Source organism: Fundulus heteroclitus, chromosome 8 (genome assembly GCF_011125445.2).
Source record: "Fundulus heteroclitus isolate FHET01 chromosome 8, MU-UCD_Fhet_4.1, whole genome shotgun sequence".
NCBI classification, from domain to species: Eukaryota; Metazoa; Chordata; class Actinopteri; order Cyprinodontiformes; family Fundulidae; genus Fundulus; species Fundulus heteroclitus.
This window is the reverse complement of record NC_046368.1, coordinates 5,878,312-5,893,692: the sequence shown is the minus strand read 5'-3', so window position 1 is coordinate 5,893,692 and position 15,381 is coordinate 5,878,312. Positions and strand designations below refer to the sequence as shown.

At 41.8% G+C, this 15,381-nt stretch overlaps 1 protein-coding gene across 1 annotated transcript in view; it reads right to left on the bottom strand.

Moving 5' to 3' along the window:
• Positions 1 to 15,381, bottom strand: part of efna5a (ephrin-A5a) — a 113,509-nt gene that overhangs the window by 55,597 nt on the left and 42,531 nt on the right. The window lies entirely within an intron of this gene.

Here is a 15,381-nt window from a genome sequence, read left to right as displayed (position 1 = left end):
GCCTCTCATTGGATGGTTCCACACGGTGCCATAATTTATTCATTTATGGATTATGGTTGTCATTGGGGTTCTCTGCAGTCCAAAAGCCTTAGAAATGGCTTCGCTACCCCAACCTGATTATTGACTATACGTTGTTTCTGATCTGTTCTTGAATTTCTTTAAATTGAGGGATGATGTGTTGCCTCTGATATCATTGCGTCTACTTCATGTTGTCAGACAGGTTCTATTTAATTTATTCCTTTACTCGATTGGTATGGGAGTGGTTAAAGAAATCGAACTAAAACATGTGGATAATTACAGTTAATTCTGTTGTTCTGTCAGTAAAGATAAAGAATGAATCATATTAGGAGCAGAGGTGACGTGATGTGTGTGTGAAAGAGAACAGGTTTAATGACTCTTCTCTTCAGCTAACAGATTTTTAATAACATCTCACAACAAAGACGGATTTATTTCAGAGTTGACATTTTTAGCACCTTATAGCCATTAACAATTAGCGTATGTAGCATTGTTAGCATTATTCACAAGAGTGTGTGTTTTTCCTTCAAAATCAGTAGACTTTAAAAAGACTTGACAGCATTTCCTAATCCAGCATGTTCAGTGAGAGGCTCTAAGGACAAAAGAATGCATACATTTGACTTCCTGTTATCAGCGGGCATATTCTTCCCTGTCCAATGGGGATAAAAACAACCGAAATCCCTTCTTAGACAATATTTTCCGTTTTGGAAACATCTAAAGCCTTTAACACATAGTGGCACGAAATGCAAAGTTATAGTCTTTCTCCTCTTTAACAACTTCCACACTGAAGATCGTTGTTGTCTGTGAGAAGGCAATGCATTCACTAACTGGACTGGATTTTTAATCTTAGACAGACCAATCACCAATCAGGGCCAATCATGGGTAAAATCGTCAGCAGACTTCTTTCTCTAAGTAGCTTGCTATGTTAATCTTAAATCTACCACTTTTGCTTTTTTGTGCGATATATCTTAAAAGTTTGCTCAAGATTTGCATGAGAATCGGATGGAAGCACATCTATGGTCAGGTAAAAATGAGAGATGAAGCCAAAGTTCAGAAAAGCAGGAGAACGGTTTATCTAGAGCACTTTGTTAGGTGACAATAGTCCGTCTTAATATAAGAAGGCATTAGGAGTGACTCAAGACATTTGTGCAGTGCTTGTTTTGAAAACAAAGTAACTTTAATGGTTTTGATGGTAAAAAAAAAAAAAGTCCGGGTTTGTGACTTGCATTGTAAGCCGTTTCCCAGAATTTCAGATTAGCATGTTGTTTGGTGTTGATACTAAAAACCTCTGCTTCGCAGTGGAAACCTCTCGGGAAAAGAGGACCAGCAGATAAAAGTCGGCGCTCTGCAGACACGCGGGGCAGCTGCGGACGAGGCAGCTGTCGTTGCAGAAAGCGAGGTGGCATTCAAATAATTTTACAGAAGCTGCCGCAGAGTAACAAGAACTAACGAGGCGGAAGAGGCGTGTGTGTGGTCCTGCAAAGCTGGAGCGGCTGAGCGTGGCACCACCGGGTTGGCACCGCCGAGCTCCCAGAGGAGCCGTCCAGGCTCCGCCGCGCTGGTACGGTGAGGCACTTTGGATAAAAGCGCTAAATGACGCCGGAGAACAAAGAGGAAGAGGAGTGAGGCGGAGAACCCATCTGCTGCTGTTTGCAAATGGACTCTCTCTCTCTGAATGTGGGTCTCTTATCCCTGAAAATCCCCTCCCCAAACACTGATGAGTAACTCCTGACACACTCAGCCGTCCCTGCTGGGGATTTTCTACCTAAATAAACACTCAGACACTCACACACACAGAGCGCTACGCTCTACACAAATAAATAAACCGGAGCGTTACATTCACAGTCATCTGTTACCAGATCAGGAAAATGTTGGCTGCTTTGTTTCTGATACCTGGGAATCTGCTACAGGGTTAAAGATTTTCTGTTTCCTCTGCAGGAGGTGAGAAAACGGAAGATTTTGGGACGCGGGGATGTGATCATGTCTCTCAGCGACATTCTTATAAAAACTTTTACATAAAGATATCAGAGTTAGATGTTGTCTCTTTATCATCTCTGCAGACTAGAGGCCAACAGAGTCACTTCTGGTTTCCTTTACAGTTGGAAAAAAACATGAGAATAAAAATATTTCTTTATTTATTTCACTTCAGCAAATTTACCTCACATAAAAATCAATTACCAGGTACCATACACGGAGATATGCAGTTAAACTGTTTATTTTTAGCTAATTTTGGTAACAGCCATTCACTTTTTTCTGCCAGGGATTTTCCTTCCACTAAACTTTCTTTTATATGCTTGGTTACACCAGTCTGTAAAAAAGCAAGCTTCTTTAGCGATAAACAATATTCAAGAAACTGAATTCTGGGTCTATATTAGGTGTGAGCTTTTATGATAATAAAGCGTAGGACAAAAACCTTTGATACCATTAAACCTGATAAGGATTATTAATGTATATCTTCTCAAAAAACCTTACAGGACACACAGCTCCCATATTTAATCTAAGGAACTAGGTGGGGTTTTCAACTTTTAAATCCATAAAAAAACGGAGCATTAATGATGTATTAAGTCATTTATTGTCCTACTTTGTTTGAAAAGGCGAGAGAGAAAAGGCCTTCTGAAGCGACTGGTAGAGGATAGAAAGGGGAAAGCAGCAGCTGATCAGATATATCTGATGAATTGATCATCATCAGTGTGAGCTTCTGTATAACAGCAGCAGCTTTGGGAGTTTGCATCTCAGCGGTGCGTTCAGTACTATCCCAGGTTGGAAAGACACCGGCAATGACTTCCCGACCGGACCTACGCTCGCGTTTTGTGAATATGTCTCCACACCTATCCTGGAGCCGGTTCTGAAAGCTCGCAGCTCAGCAACGTGGATCTCAGGAGCTGCTGCTTTTAAGCACATGGATTCCCCGGAGCATTCCATAAACAACCTGCCCGTCCCTCCCCCGGGTCATTAGGGTGTGTTATTTGCTGTGAGTTGTTTACTGAGGTGCTGAAATGGCCTAGTCAAAGTCCAGAGCTGCTTGACTTACTGTGGCAGGACCTTAGGAAAGCTGCGCCCAAACCTCAACTAAAGGCAGAAAGAGGAAGGGACAAAATGACCACGACTTATTGCTGCTAAAGGTGGATCTACAAACTCTTGGATTATGGGATGTACTCAGTGGCCCGTACCATCTGGACGCTGCCCTGAAAATTAAAATTAAAGCTGAACTCGGCTGGTCTTTGGTTTTTCTAACCGAAGCCTCACGGTGACGTCTCTCAACATGAAATGCTTCGCCACGAGCGCTCAGAGTTTAAGTTACACCCGTTATTCCGTTAGATGAAATATCTGCTGTCAGAGTTTAGCAGGTGGTCCGGGAGACGCCCCGCTGGCTGTCAGATCGTAATAATCATGGGTCCCATCGGAGGTTTTTAGCCGTACATGAGCTCAGCTCTTGTCCAGAGGCTAACAGCAATTCTGAGGCCTCACCCGCTCTAAAACAAAGTTAAAATCTCATCAAAGACAATATAAAGTTTTATGTTCCTGCTAATGTGATACACAGAGCTGGAGAGACAAACGGCGCCCGGGGGGTTTAGGTTACCCTCGCAGCCCTGCTTCCATCTCCCTGCTCAGCATCTTCGCTCTAATGACCAACGAGCTGCCGGCTGGCACGCGGCCCACACTGATCCATAAACACCCCCCCCCAGTCTGGTCTCCTGTGTGTGGGCCAGGGACGGATCTCCATGCTCTGCATCTTTTTCATGCGTTTCCAGCACACCTGCTCCACATCCCTGGCCCTGAGCTCCGCTCGCCGCCGTGCATCGTGCTGTTAGCCAGCGCGGCGTTGCTAAATCCTCGGCGCTCAGCGGAGGCAGGGAGCTTTTCCACCGCAGTCTATCGCCGTGTGTGAGGACACACACAGATGTTTCCCGCCCACTGATCTGTGTCACGGCGTCAAAGGCTCGGAGGTGTTGAGCTTTCCCGCACGGCAGCCGACACATTCAAAGCGTTTCACTGACAGAGCGAGACAGGGAAGCATAACCATAAAGTGGAAGGATTTCAAAGGGGAGTGCATTTGTGTTCACCTGCTGAATGAAGTCCACTGAAGCCGAATGCCTTCAGAAGTCACCTAATTAGTAACAGGAGTCCATGTGTGTGATTTAATCTCAGTTTAAATGAAGAAGGCCTGCCTCTGAACAAAACTACCACTATGAGACATGGTGGTGGAAACATCATGCTGTGGGGATTCTTCTCATGTGCTGGAAAGCCAAAGGATGTGCTAGTAGATGTTTTAAAGTGCACTACAGCTGTTGTTTGTCCTTTTTGATCAGTAAGGGAAAAGTGCAGCAACCTTCTTTCAGCCAGCTGACCAGCAGCAAATATTTGAAGGCCAGCGTTACACTGCAAAAACAGACCTAAAAATGAGTAAAATGTTCTTAAAATTTGTGTTTTTGTCCTAGATCTGAGCAGGTAAATAAGATTATCTGCCAATGGAATGAGTATTTTGACCCCTAAAATAAGATAATTAGATATATTGCACTTAAAATAAGATGATGGAGATGAGTTGTTCCTATTTTAAGTACAAAAATCTTATTCCATTGGCAGATAATCTTATTTACCCACTCAAATCAAGGAAAGATAAACTCATTTTAAGAAAATGTTACTTATTTTTAGTTCCATTTTTGCAGTGTACATTAATCTGTGCTTTATGCAACAGGAGAAAACTTTGGGGCAGGTTCTGAAATTGTTACCTTATAAAGCCCTGATATATGTAGCCTCAATGGAATGGATACGTATGTAAGCGGTGGCTCTGTTAACGGCTCACTCATTGTGGATCTCCCCAAACCATTATTCTAAAGGCTGCACTGCAAAAGGGAAACAAAAAGTAAGTAAAACTTTCTTGAAATTAGTGTATTTCTCCTTGATTTGAGTAGGGAAATAAGATTATCTGCCAATGTATGAAGTATTTTTACCCCTAAAACAAGATAATCGGATATACTGCACTTCAAATAAGATGATGGAGATGAATTGTTCCTATTTTAAGTGTAAAAATCATATTCCATTGGCAGATCATTTGAAGTGTCAAAACTAAAATAAAATAAAAATGTTTAGTCTTATGGCATGCTCTGAGTTTCTGAGAAACCAGGTGTGAGCTATAGTCATCTGATTTAACAAAGACATTTAAAAATATATGATTCTACATGAGTTTCGCTATTTAAATCTTATTAGTAAAATGAAATGTGTCTTGAAAGAAACCCTAATTTATTTAGTGGCACCTGTAAGCTGAAATCAATCCCAGTAAAGCTCGCCATGCAGGCCTCCCCAGCAGCAGCTCCAAACCTGCAGCTGCTGCAGAAGAAACAGCAGCAGCAACTTGAGCAGCAAGACAATGATGCGATAACTCTTCTTCTCTGAGAGGATGGTCATCATGACAGCAGGCCCATTAGCTAAATGGAGGACGAGCATGTAGACCATGTGGCTCTGGCCAGATAAATCTGCATCTCTCACCCTGACCTCCAGCAATATCTCCGTAGGATGGCGAGCGCTGGGTCGGGTCATTGTAAATCTCCTGACACTCGGGAACGCTCCTGTTCTTCCCCTTCGACACTCCGTCAGCAGATATGAAAATGTCAAGGACTCTGATGTGGACAGAAACTGCTTAGCTTTGCAGCTGGTGGTCAGACGGTGACCAGCATCACGTGTCTTCGCTCTTAGTTCCTCAGTTTGAGACGTTTATGTGCCTCCCAGTGAGCCATCAGCGACACGGGAGAGACGGGGAAGAATTAAGCGTGCCTAATAGCCATGTTAGCTAACGAGTCACATGTGCTGAGAGGTTACTGAATGACTTCCCCTCAGCGCTCGGAAACAGATGACGGCTGTTACCGCACAGTCGCGCGGCTAAACACAGGGCATAAATTACGGCCTCCGCTGGCGGAGGAGCGTTGGGCGAAAATAACAGTCTTAAAATCCGACGCTCCAGCGCTCTTCGCCCACCTCTGGTGAACTAAACCTCAAAGATCCTCAAATAATCGCATCAAGACTCATACCAAAGACGTGAGCTGGAAGTAGGCGGACAACGCGTCCCACATCAGAGTGGCGACGTGGTCCGATTCGTCCTGATTTGTTAACGATTCAAGGGGAAAAAGGCTCTTCCAACAGCTTGGTCTCTGATGTCTTTAATTTCATTTGGCATATTGCAGATGTTTGTTGTGCTCTGACAAACATCCTTTGTTTGCTAAATGAACAAAGATGGAATCATTCAGTCAGCCATCGTTGTGTTTTGAGTTTTCTTCTACAGGGCCACAGCCAAGGGGTGGCCAAGGGGTGGCCATGGACCGGTGCCTAATGTTGGTTTTCTCGTAGAAATGTGAATGCACGTCGAAACTCCTGTGTAAAACTTTTATTTGTACACTGCTTTCAATAAGGACAGAAAGGAGCACAAAATATGTTACAGAATAAAAAACAAAAATATTTTCCATTATACAAAATAAAAGGAAAAAAGTTGTTTAGGCAGCTTTTTTGCAATGTTGCTTACCAACATAAAAAATATTGGTTCAAATAGAAGAAGCAGCAAAAACTTTCGTAAAATGCAGCAGACAAAAACATATCAGTGCGATGGTCAAAAGTGTAACTGTTTAAATCAGGGTGTGTCCAAACTGTGGCCCGTGGGCCATTTGTGGCCATCAGATTGATTTTGTGAGGCCCACAACAGGAATTCAAGAATGGTATAAATTTGGTTTGTGTATAAAGACTAAAGTTAATACAGATTGAAAAAATTTAAAAAAAAAGTTTTTTTGTCTTGTCATGTGGGGGTTCTTGGCAAACTCAATGATGCTTGGGCTGCCGAAGTTATGCCAAAGTTCAAATTGATTTTCATACACAAATTGAATTCTTAAAAATGGAAATTATTATGCACAATTATGAATTCATATTCAACTTAGACGCACCAATGCATAAAACTTAGTACAAATACAGATAGCTTTTTTTAGAAAATAGAGCGACCCATATCCTATTGTTGATGAAAATAGCCTAAACTATTTTTCTAGAGCAACAAAATAGAAAACTGTGTTTTTAATGTTTCGGTTCTGCTTCACTGCATAATTCTGGCCACTTTGTTAATTTGATCAAAACATGGCGTCTTTAGATTACTGCTGAGCAGGTAAAAAGAAATACTAATACTAACTGGATTTTTGCATTCAAGAGAACATATACTTTCTAGTGTTGTCTAGACACCGCCTCATGTGTTTATACTGCTTAAAAACCAACTCTGGTTCGGTTCGTTTGTGTAGATGTGAACATAGAAATCGTACCGGGGCCGTTTGGACCAGCTGGTCTCGGTGCTGTTGATTAATTTATGACGCAAACATGATCCCTGATCTGACTCAGCCGCCTGACGTACGCTCCAAGTTCCAGCCAAACGCCTTCCTGTAGCAGGGTCTGTGTTGCATTGTGGGACGCAGTAGACTAAACAGACTAATAAACAAAAGGCCAAGCGTATTTGTTCTTAAACCGTAAAGCCCAATGCAACTTTCAAAACGTCTTCTGAAAATCATTCGTTATATTATTGATATTCTGCATGTTTTCTTCCAGCTCATAATGCAACATCTGCTTCCTGTATTTCAATTGCCACGTTTGTCCACACAAACAAATTTGAATTCGGTTCCTCTTTGCTCTCAATGAAGACATAAATATGTAAAAAGGGAATCTTTTTTCTGTTTATATTCATATACACGCTGCAAAAACAGAACTAAAAACATGTTTGTCCTTCATTTGAGCAGGTAAATAAGATTATCTGCCAATAGAACGAGCATTTTGACCCCTAAAATAAGATAATTAGATATACTGCACTTGAAATAAGATGATGGAGATGACTTGTTCCTATTTTAAGTGCAAACATCTTATTCCATTGGCAAATCATCTTATTTACCTGCTCAATAACTCATCAGCTGATTCGGACCAAAAGTGAACTACAGGTGTGAAAAGAAAAAACATCAAGTTTCTGCACGGCCCCAAGGAGATCCAGTCTTTAGACCAGTTCAACACCAATAATACAACAATGTTTTAAAACATCTGAGCGTTTTCAGTCAGTAGTTTTCAAAAAGATGTTCCTCATCTCCTGTTTTTCCTCAAACACCGTTTAGGCCTGATTTTTCTTCTTTTTTTTATGGCGGCAGATTAAATCAGCCTCATCTTTGCTCCATGTCAGCACAGTGGGAGCAGCCTGTCAGCAGAGGTCGCCTGGATCGTGTCACTTGCACACATTTTGGATCAATGAGATATGAATTCGCACAGAGAGAAAAATTAAAGAGGGCCGACTCTCAGCGGTTTATACGGGTCTGCGCCAGTTTACATAAATCAAAGAGGAAGAAAATCCATGCCCACTGTAGGCTTCCCTCTTCTAAGTGACCGCATGTCGATGACGGGACCATCCAGCTGCGTCCACCCCGTCGGCGTCCAGCGTTTCATCGATATCGGCTTTCTGAACGCGGCACCGCGCGTCGGCGGGAGTCCCGTCTTTTCAAAGAGCGTCGCTGACTGCCGCATCGAGCTGTTTTGGAGGATTTCCTCTGATCTGCTTTGTTTGGGTTGGCGTCTGTGTTTATATTGACGATGTGAGGAGCAGAGAGGAAGGACTGGGTGTGGGAGGAGGAAGAGGAGCTGTGATAAGGTCAGGGCCCCTCACATCTCCGCTGATAAAGCGGGACACACTCGGGCAGCCATGCCAGGACATCAAAGACTGATAACACGCCTCGCTGTTATCTTCCTGTGGCTTTGTCTCAGACAGGCCGTATCTGTCTGTCACTGTTTAAACTGCATCAAATGCACACTTTATTTTGATGAAACGGCTTCCTGGAAACCAAGTTTTAATCAACTCGACGGAAGCAGAACAAACAGCACAGATAGCAAAGAAAACTTTGGGGTCTCGGTTCCAGGGTTCTTCCAGTTTTTTCCAAATCAAAATTCCAGATTTGTCCGGTCTCAGAGCTCCTGGTCCTTTATGTTGCTTTAAAAAAATTAAATACTAAAGCTCAGTATGAACGTAAGGAAGACAATTCTACAGAGCAGGATTTAGATAAAAACCTGGAAAAGAGCAAGAACTGGAAGGAAGGGAGGAAGGAAGGAAGGAAGGAAGGAAGGAAGGAAGGAAGGAAGGAAGGAAGGAAGGAAGGAAGGAAGGAAGGAAGGAAGGAAGGATACTAAAGAAGGAAGACTGAAGGAAAGGAGATGGGATGCAACAAAGTAAGGACACTAGTAAGTAAGTAAGGAAGTAAGAAAGCAAGGAAGGAAGGAAGAAAGGAAGGAAGGATGGAAGGATGGATGGATGGATGGACTGAAGGAAAGGAGATGAAATAAAACAAAGTAAGGATTCTAGGAAGAGGGAATGTAACTAAAGGAGGAAGGGAAAATGTACTGAAGGAAATGAGGTGGGATTCAACAAAAGAAGGACACAATGAAGGAAGGGAGGAAGGAATGAAGGAAGGAAGGAAAGAAGAGCGCAAGTGAATAAAAAATTGAAAGAATGATGGATTGAAGAAAAGAATTGGGGATACAATAATTGATTGGGAAGAAGGAAAGAATGAAGGAAGGATACTAAAGAAGGAAGACTGAAGGAAAGGAGATGGGATGCAACAAAGTAAAGACACTGGGAAGGAAGGAAGGAAGGAAGGAAGGAAGGAAGGAAGGAAGGAAGGAAGGAAGGAAGGAAGGAAGGAAGGAAGGAAGGAAGGAAGGAAGGAAGGAAGGAAGGAAGGAAGGAAGGAAGGAAGGAAGGAAGGGAAGGAAGGAAGGAAGGAAGGAAGGAAACTTAATGATGAAGAAAGGTTGGCCTGGATGAAATGAGATGGGATGAAACATTAGGACACAAGGAAGGAGGAACACAGGAGTAAAGAAGGAAGAAAGGAGGGAGGAAGGATAGAAGGACTTGAACAAGAAAGGACAAAAGGAAGGAAAAACACATCATTTTATTTCTCCATTAAATTTAACTTAAAGAAGAACATGAAGGAGGGTTGGTGGTGATCTCAGGAGGTAGATGGGCGAGAGGCAGCGACACGTCACCATTTAGAGAGACCAGCACACCTGACTGGTGAAGGGAGCCAGAGGACCATTAGAGAACGCACACAGGCTGGTAGGACATGCAAACTCCAACTGGGAATTGAACCCAGGACTTTTAACTGGAAGGCAACGGTGATCTGAAACGCACTTTAATGTAATTATTTGTTTCTGGGTCAGAAACGATCAGCACTGTGGTCAGAAGAAAGCATCGACTGGTCATTCTGTCGGTTCCTTTCCTCACGAGGAAGGATGGTAGCGTAGAAAATAGGAAGGAAGGAAATAAGAAATCACACAAGCAAGGAAAGATGGTGATAAAGAAGAAAGGAAGGAAGGTAGGAAGGACACAGGAAGGGAAAAAATGAATGAGACAAGAAAGGAAGGAAAGTTACAGGGAAGGAAAGAAGGAAGGACACACATGAAGAAGGAAGGATACAAGATAGGAAAGACACAAGAAGGAATAAAGGGATTAAGACAAGTAAGGAAGGAAGGTTACAAGGATGCAAAGAACTGATACAGGGTAGGAAGGACACAGGAATGAAAAGGGACAGAAGACAAGGACACAAGGAAAACATGATGATGGAAAAAATGCAAAAAAAAGGACAAGTGGAAAGGACACAAGGAGGGAAGATCACAAAGAAGAAAGGAAGGAACTAGACAATGAAGGGAGGAACAAAAAGGAAAGAGAGAAAGGCAAAAAGGAAAGAACACAGCACACAAAGAAGGACAGAGAAAAGGAAGGGAAGAGAGGAAGGAGAAATGGAAAAAAAGGTTACAAGGAAGCAAAGGAGGAGTCATACAAAGATGAACAAAGGGGGAAAAACAAAAAGTGTGAATTGGTGTCGTATAAATATACTGAACTGAATTAAAAGAATACTGCAGACAAGGGAAGGACACGGTGAAGGAATAAAGGCAAAGAAGGAACAAACAGAAAGATGCAAAAAAAAGGAAATAAAGGACACAATGAAGGAAGAAAGGTGAAAAGAGGAGGTAAGGAAGAAAAGAACACCTTCACTGCAAAAACGGATCTAAAAATAAGAAAAATGTTCTTAAAATTAGTGTATTTATCCTTGATTTGAGCAGGTAAATAAGATTATCAGCCAATGGAATGAGCATTTTTACCCCTAAAATAAGATAATTAGACATACTGCACTTGAAATAAGATGATTGAGATGAATTGTTCCTATTTTAAGTACAAAATTCTTATTCCATTGGGAAATCATCTTATTTACCTGCTCAAATCAAGGACAAATACACAGATTTTAAGAACATTTTACTTATTTCTAGTTCCGTTTTTGCAGTGTAGACACTGTGATAAGGAAGGAACGACTCCATGCACCTTCAGATTTACAGGTAACCACACCCTCAAATGCACAGACTCGGTTATGGCAGCACATAAAACAAACAGCCCAGCTGAACCGGACCCCCCACCCACCCCACCCCACCCAGCTGGCACTCCGGCTGGCAGCGCCACCCGATCCCGGAGCCGTAAATCAAGACGCATCCGAGACGCTGAGCTCGCGGGTGACAGGAAGACGCGACCGCAACCAGACAGCCAGGAACGCCGCCGCCGCGCCGATATCACTCACACACGGATCCACGTTTCCCCCTCGGCGCTCCCACTCGGCCCACAACAGAGCCCCACACAGCAGACGAACAAGGCCGGATCACAGGGCGGCTGACATAGTTGTGTACACACTAATTAGGCACACTGGCTCGGGCCACAATGGGCTTTTTCATGGCCCGCATGAACACATCGTGCACTTTTTTTTCTCATGCGCGCACCAACAGAAGCTAGGGCGTCAGGACCGGGATCACTGCCATGTTTTCTATGATACCCTCTTTGATCCGGGGTGAGAAGTTCTCTGCCCCCGATGGTAAAAACAACAAAAAAAAAAAAGAGTGAGAGGAGATTTTGAGACGCTCTTGTTGGAGTGTTTGACAGTCGCAGTGTGAATGGAGGATGCTGCGTTTTGTTCCGGCTCTCTGTGAACAGGCGTTTTGTTTGCCAGATGACATCAAGACAATGGCAGCGGGACGGGCGGGGAGGGGGTCGGGGTGGGGGGTAGGGGGGGTGTTGGTGGCGGCCACCATACGAAGCCTTTGTGGGGTTTGAATAACGCGGGGTCAGCGGGTCAAGACCGCTCGACCTGCGCTGACACGAAGGCGACGAAATAACACCGGCAGAGAGGAACCAATAAAGCCTTGATGTTGGTTTTTCCACTTAAAAGCTGCGCGACTTTGACATCAACGCCATGTTGCCATCAATCAGATTTGCCGCCGTCGCTGCGGCTCTCACCACCAGCAGCCTCGCTGCCGGGACGCGTCGTCTGCTTTAAGGCAGCCGAGGCTCCCTGGAGAGCCGACGGTGTCTGAGCGCTGAGTCGTCTCCAGTGAAACGTCTCAAAGTACGTGACGGAAAACTGATCTGCTCTGAAAACCTTCATAAACTGAAGGGATGAAAGAGTTTCACAAAGAAGAAGAGAAAAAAATCGATCAGGATTTTTCTGGCAGGTACCTGAACTTCAGTTTGGTCTGGTATGAAATCTACGAGAGGAACAAAGTGGGCTGCAGACGTTGATGGATCTAGCCATGTGGATGCCTTTAAGATACAAAGAAATTAACATAATTTTGCCCCAAAAGTGTTTCTTCTTGTCATTACTTTGTGATTAGTCTGTGCCGTTTACATTTAGAGTAAATTTTTGAACGTATACCTAAAAATTGGACTAAAGATCCCCTGAAAAGTCAGGAACGCTGCTTTTAAAACCAATCTGCTAATCATTTTTCCACGTGCAACACAGCAAACATGATTCCAATTCTGGATTGATTTTAGGACTTTTTGCCCAACTTTAAAGAACCCAAATTTATTAGGTCTATGATTGAATGATTAAACGCTCACACACACATAGGTTAAAAAATAAATAAATACTGTCAAAGAGGCCTTTTCTTCTCAGAGGTCCAGGGTCCAAGTAAATCAGATCATCTTAAAATCAATCAATATTGATCTCTCCAGTCTTACCTAAAAGTTAAACAAATCAAATGCATCTTGTAGTGTTTTTATTTTATTCTAACATGTATTTTACACTTTACAGTCCTTAGATGTTCCTATCTTTCCACAATTCATGGAAAAGGAGCCCCAACCAAGCATTGCCTGCATAGAGATGAACACTTTTCAGATGCCGGACATTTTTGTTTAAAATTTCCTTTTTTTTTTGATCTTATGAAATATTTTGCTTCTCTGAGACATATTTTTGGGGTTTTCATCTTTCTTAAGACATAATCATCAAAATTACTTTAAATAAAGGCTTGAAACATTTAAAATCTGAGTTTCACTTCCTTAAATGAGTGACAAGAAGTATTGAAACTTTTCACAATAGACATCATTGGTTCATTAAATATGCTATTTAAAGGATTTCATTTTGAACATTTTTTAAGGATTTTTTCTATTGGATGTGGCTAAATACAAAATCACTCTAACTTCTTGACATTACTTATGTACAAGGCTAAAAAGTAGCTCACAGCATAACTATAATAACGCGATATGTTATTTTCTTTTTGTGTGTTTTAAGGAAAATAGTTCCCGAAGTTTATCACTGTGAAATTCTATTAGAGATAATTAAGAATTCAATATATTTCTCACATCTGTGAGAAGACTTCAAGCCGCTGAGATATATATAACAATATTTTTTAAAGATGCATATTTTATCATATTTGCTGTGCATAAAGCAACTCAGATAGCTTTTCTGTACGTGCCATTTATGATTCCTTACGTTGAACACAGCAAGACAGCAAAATCTGAAAAGCATGCAAGCTGTTTAATAATATATTTAATAATATGTTAAACTAAAACAGAAACGGTGTAAGCTAAATATTTTAAGTCTATTAAAGTAAAAAGGCTTAATGTGCAACATTTAAACCTGTCTGCATGAGGAAGTTCACTTCACTGGTGAAAAGTGTGAATCTTGTAGGTTTGTTTCATTTTCAACTGATTCTACCGTCTGAAGATGTTCTGGTTTCATCTCTAATGTGACTTTTTTAAAAAAAAAACTTTGACCCAAACTGTCACTCCTGGTTCAACACACCTTGAAAAGTTGTTTCAAGAGAAACAACTTTTAAACATTGTCTCGTTTTTCTAATTAAGCCGAAGCTTTCTGTGTTTTTCTTTATTATTTTTACACGGCTGGAAATATTTTTTAGTATAATGGAGAAAAAATGTTGACATGTTTTTTCTTTTACGTCTCTTAAACAACAAATCGTGGCTCATATTCTATAAACCGGAGCGATGCCGGTACAACTTGGGCCCAAATGGTAACATTACGGTACCTAAAACATTGTTTCTGGAGTAATAAATCTTTAAATATTTCCTCTTTTTGTAGCCAAAACACCAAGATTCTTTAGAAGCTGTTAATCTTCTTTCAGGGTACTCATGCACCTCTTGAACCACTCTAAATAATGCCTAACCAAGGCAGAGTTGTCAGTTGTGGTTTGTTTGCAAGTCAATTCTTTTCCCCCAACAAAAGAAATATTAATCACACAGCACATAACTAACCTAAGAACCTCACTTATACAGTCACTGCCTTTAAATTATTAATGCAAGCGTTCATTTTGTACATTATTATTATTATTATTATTATTATTATTATTATTATTATTATTATTATTATTATTATTATTATTATTATTCAGGTAAAAAGGAATTATTTTGTGTTAGAAGCTTCCTAAATCTCAGCTTATCGCCTTTTTTATTATGTATTAGTGGTGAAAGAAACTGGAGAAGACCAGCAGGTTGGAAGAGTTGGTCATCAACCAACAGGGAGACATGTAAACCACGCAGGAGACCAGCGCTGACCACATGGGATTAAAAGATGTAGGATGAAAACTTTAACCCTCTTAATACCAGAACCATACAAAGTCCACTTGGATTTATTCTGATTCTTATGGCTGAAGAATTGTTAAATAATAAATAATGTACAATGAGTGTGGCTCGTCCTTACCAGGCAGTTACCATCAGTGTTACTGTCTTTGACTGTGAAAGAATTTGTTTTTTAAATAAAACACACACCAAATCCCATCTGTAGTGACAGGCAGGATGCTTGTAGCGGTTTGTGTGAAAACTGAACGCAACTCTGTCGTCTCTCCGTGCACCGAAAACTCAAAGATGGAGCCCTGGTCCAAATTCCCATCGACTATTTATCTGCTGGCTACACTGGAGACCCAGAAATCTTTGGCATTGCCTCCAGAGGAATGTTTTTTAGGACTGCGGCAGATGGGTCTCCAGATTGCGCTAGGCTAGGCTAGGCTAGGCTAGGCTAACAGGCTGCAGGCGGTGGTTTTAGC